The following is a 4,931-nucleotide window of genomic DNA, read 5'->3' as shown; positions in this document are numbered from 1 at the left end:
TCCCTAGGACTCCCCCTCTCTCTCCTCTGCTCCCTTCCTGTTCCCTTCTCTCTACTGGTCTTTCTGCTGTTTACTTACAGGTTTTTGTTGTTGTTAGTTTTTTTTTAAATATTTTTATTTTTTAGTTTTCGGCGGACACAACATCTTTGTTTGTATGTGGTGCTGAGGATTGAACCCGGGCCGCACGCATGCCAGGTGAGTGCGCTACCGCTTGAGCCACATCCTCAGCCCCTGTTGTTGTTAGTTAAAGATGGTGGATAGACAGGATGGGGAGCTGCACTGTGGGGTATTCATACGTGTACATGGGAAAGTTAGGTCAGATTCATTCCTCTGTTGTCCCCTTCGCCCGTCCCTTCTTCCTCCCCCTCGGTCCCCTTCACCTAGTCCACGGATCTTTTATTTTGATGGAACCCCCCATTTTCCCTTTCTCTCGTTCTCTCTCTCTCTCTCTTCTCCCTCTTATTTTGGACTTGCTTCCTCAAATCAGAGAAAACACTTGGACTTTGGTTTCGAGTCCAGCTTAGTTCACTTAGCATGATGATCTCCAGTTCCATCATGAGCCAGCGAATGCCGTAAGTTCATTCTTCTTTATGACCTGATACTCCACTGTGTACATGGGCACGTTTTCTTTATCCAGTCCTCTGTTAACAGGCCCTGGGCCGGCTCATAGCTTGGCCATTGTGACTTGCTGCTATAAACATGGGTGTGGCTGCATCCCTATAGTGTGCTGCACTGTTGGAAATCTTACAAATTAGAAAATAAACAGCTTCAAGTCAGGATAGAGTTGGTGAGCTCCCTGGGTTGGTGATGTGGCAATATGATCTTTGGTGACTGGACATAGCTGAGGTGGGGGGGGGGGGAGGGTGCTGCACTCTCACAGAGGTCCCTTCATTTTGCACACAGAGTGGCCCTGCTCAGCCATACCCAGGCCTCTGGGCCACCTTTTGACAAAGGGTAGGGAAGGAAAATGGAGTTCTGCTGGAGCCCAGCTGACCAGGTGACTCTGGGCAAGCCCACTGCCTTCCCTGGCCTTTGGTTTCCATCTGGGGAAGGACAGGTTGGGCTCTAAGTCCTGTGCTTCTCAGTCTCGGGCGTGTAGCACACGTGGCTGGGGACCTGTGGCCACCAGACCCCTGGGGCGAGGGAGCTGCCTGCCGCCCTCACCCTCTCCCAGAGACTCAGGTCGCTGGCTGGGCCTGGGCCTGCAGCCAAGCGGAAGCTGAAGACAATAAACCAGTCACCCAGGCAGGTTGGGCAACTTCCGCCTGCAAACAGGACTTCGGCCCCAGGACTTTGAGTTCTGGGCAGCATCCCCACCCCCCGGAATGCAGGCCACCCAGTTTAGGGGCTGGGGCTGGGGTAGGTGGGTAGTGTGCTCTCCTAGTTCCAAGGACCCCACGAAGTGGCTCTGAGTTCCATGAGGAGGCTCCCACCAAGAAGGGGTCACACACATGGCTGTGGGGACAGTGCAGGAGCCTGGCCCAGGAGAGCCCTCTGTATGGGACAGTGTATGCTGCATCTGCACATGGTGTGAGCTGTGGGGGCACCGTGCACACGGCCATGGTCACCCACGTGGGAGTGACAGTAGGGGGCAATCTGGGTTGTGCTCTGTGCTGAGGGAAGCACACAAGTCTGTGGGACTGTGATATGTGCCCTCCAGTGTGAGGACACCTGGGTCCACTGACGAGTGTCTGTGTGTGTCAGTTATTTGCATTGGACACATGGCAGAGCTATGCATGTGACATTTTGCACACAGGTGTGATTCTACAGGGGCACAGATAAGCGTGCGGCTCTGTGTGTGTGCTGATGAGTGCACATGTGGTTTCTGTGAAAACCCACATGTGCATATATGTGCACAGTGGGGGGGCATGTGTACCCCTGGGACACACGTGTGTTATGGCGTGTTTACCATGTGAGCCCCGGGTGCTGAGCACACGGTGTCTGTGGAGGTGATGGTTTGTGAACATGTGTGGCCTTTTTTGTACCCGTGAGTGCATATGATGTATGGATGTTCATACAAATTCTCCTGTGGGACACATGTCCTTGGGGCTTTGGCTTAGCTTGTCACGTGTCACCTCCTTTGTTCCCCATAACATGCCAGTGGCTCTCAGGCTTCCAGCAAGTCTCTGTTCTGAGCCTCAGTTTCCCCACCTGTACTGTGAAAGGCGAACGTGGACAGGAGGAGTTCTCAGGCTCTTCCCACCATCCTGGTGGCTTGAGAGCAGTGCCCCCAAAGAATGTTCAAATATGGGGAAAATGAGAACCCAGAAAACTTAGAATTTGTCTCAGTCCCTGGGCAAGTGACAGGAGACTTTGAGTGACAGACAGAGCCAGGTACCCAGCACTTGCGTCCCTCAGGAAGGCCCTGAGGGATTTGCTGGAGCCTTCCATCTGGCCTGGAGGCAGGGGACTGGCTGAAGCGACTTCTGCCCAGGGCTCTGGAAGGGTGGAGAGGAGTTCAGGGACCAGGGTGGAGGACCCCTGAGAACAGCCTCCAAAAGGAGTCCCGGTGACACTGGTTTGGAAAAAGGAACACCCTGTACTCGTTGGGAGGAGTCTGTCCCTGGCTCCCTTCCTTCTTGAGGACCAGGGGACAAAAAGACTGCATTCCCTTTAGGGCTGGTTTGGGCTGGTCTTGGGGAAGATTCTGAGGGAGAAGGGAGCTTGCTAAATGCTTGCTCGGGGCTCTTTGGAGAGGGCAGGAAGGTCCTTCTTCTTTTCCTTCATCACTTTCTTCTCTCCTCTGCTCTCAGCAGCTCCTGCCACCCTTCAGAAGGATAAGTAAAGAGGTGGCACAGCAGCACGGTCACACACTTGATCTGTGCCAGCACACAGGGACAGTCAGTGCTGGCCTCAGAAGGCTTTGTCTGCCTCGGGACGGGCCCACTGCAAAGAGCGTGAAGGAGCTGGTGCTTCCTGCAGCCAGCCTCAGGGGGCAGGACCTCAGGGGCTGCCTCTGACCCTCCAGGATAAAGACTAGGGATGGAGAAAGGGGGACACTCCAGGGCAGAAGGACAGCCTGGACACCCTCTGTGATCAGGGCCAGTCAGACGAACAGAAGCCACTCCCGGTATTTCAAACAGAGGAATTTAATCTAGGGTATTGGTTCTAGGCCGAAGGAAGAGCTGAGAAGCCAACCAGCAAACAGCGAGGCAACTCCGTGCCCTCAGTGCCAGACATTGCCACCACTCTGGGGCTGGAGGGACTAGAGGAGGAGGTGGGGAGACTGCCTGAGGGCAGCTTGGACCATGGTGGGGGAGCTGGAACCACACTCATTAAGATGGGGGAAGAGGCATCCTGACTTCCCTCCTCCTCTTCCCCTGCAGTCTCCTGCCAGCGCTTCCCATTGGCCCAGCGTAGCAGGTAAAGGAGCCTGGGGAAAGTGGACAGCAAACAGGCCAGGCCACACACCCTGCCAGGGGCACCCCGCAGGGCCTGCAAACTTGTTGGGAAAAGCAAGAAATGTTTGGCAGCATCCCCAGGACCCGGTGCTCCCCGAGTGGGGCTTCATATTGCCCCCCACCATCCAGCAAACTCAGGGCAAGGTTCCCCCAGCTGCAGCTGAGGAAGCCAAGACCTTGAGGAAACAGTGTCGTCTCCAAGCCCCAGAGCTCGAGAATGGCAGAGCAAGGGCCCAAACACGGGTGGGTGCGGGACCTGGGGGCTGGGAGGAAGGGGCTAAGTCTGGGATCAGGTGTTACATTTGGGGGCAAATGCTGTTACCAACCTGGGCTGAGGCCCTGGGTCATATTCTGAGGAGAGAGGCAAGGGACCAGGGCGGGGCCAGTGGAGGAGAGGACCACCAATGGCTAAATGGGGAGCACAGTGGCCAAGGGAAGGACTTTGGAGCCCAATGGCCTGGTTCAAGTCAGCTCTGTACCTGCTGATCATCTGAATCAATCTCTCTGTGCCTCAGTCTCCTCATCTGTGAAATGGGTGTAATAGCAACAGTAGTATCTGTTTCTGAAAACTATTGTGAGAACTGAGGGGCTGTGTAAGTGCCTTGGGCAGTTCTGTGGAGTCCTTACTCTGAGCCAGAGATCTACAAGACTCTATACGTTATCTTACGTAATTCTCTAAAACAAAGGATGTTACCATTTTTATGCTCATTTTATGATTGAAAAGGCACATTTCCGGGGTGCCCCATCCCTGTTTTTCTTTTTCTCAGCTCTTCTAGTGTCGTGGATCAAGCCCTGGTATCAAATTCCTTCTGCTTAAAACCTAGAACACTTCAGATCGACCTGCTGAGACAATCATCATTTTTCGAGGGTCTCCTTGGACAAGGCAGTCCTGCGTGCATGTTGCATATGAAATGAATTTAATCTCATCATACCACAAAATGGGTTTAATTTAATTGTATCATAAAGAAAAAACACAGGTTCATTTAGTTCACAGTTTGGGAGGCCGAAAGTCCAAGATCAGGTAGCCACGTCTGGTGAGGGCCTCATCTTGTGTCACAACATGGTGGGTGGCATTACATTATGGGAGTGTATGTGACAGCAGGGGTTCCCACGCTGAGCTGAGGTACCCGACCTGCTTTATAACAACATGCTCTGGAGAAAAGCATAGCTCCCTGAGGACCCAGATGTCTGAAAGGCCTCAGTACCACACGTGGGAAACGAAACCTCCATGTGAGTTTTGGTGGGGACCAACCACAGTCGGTCCACAGCATGAACCAGCCCATGGGCCAGGTGACATAGAGGAGGCCGAGGGAGGAGAGGGGAGGCCGCTTGCCTGGGACCCTGCAGCTAGTGAGGGGAAGAGCTGGGCTTCCCAGTCAGAGGCTCAAGTCCTGAGCAAACCCCCTGACCACCTCTGGGGGCTGCTTCACCTGCCGTTGGCCACCACTCAGGCGGTCAGCCTTCCTGACTTCACCTCCTGGCTCCATCTGTCCCCTCTTGCAGACTACATATAATTTCTGTCCCCTTAAC

At 54.0% G+C, this 4,931-nt stretch overlaps 1 long non-coding RNA gene across 1 annotated transcript; it reads left to right on the top strand.

The window, feature by feature from the left end:
• Positions 1-205: 205 nt before the first annotated feature.
• LOC124097436 (uncharacterized) lies at positions 206-4,395 on the top strand. The gene is made up of 3 exons (XR_006853214.2): positions 206-572; positions 3,327-3,363; positions 4,169-4,395. It is a non-coding gene; the product is annotated as an uncharacterized LOC124097436 (long non-coding RNA).
• Positions 4,396-4,931: the final 536 nt, after the last annotated feature.

Source organism: Marmota monax, unplaced genomic scaffold, assembly GCF_021218885.2.
Source record: "Marmota monax isolate L192 unplaced genomic scaffold, Marmota_monax_Labrador192_F-V1.1 WCK01_AAM20220418_F8-fsc00020, whole genome shotgun sequence".
Taxonomy (NCBI): domain Eukaryota; kingdom Metazoa; phylum Chordata; class Mammalia; order Rodentia; family Sciuridae; genus Marmota; species Marmota monax.
This window is presented reverse-complemented; position numbering and strand designations above follow the sequence as displayed.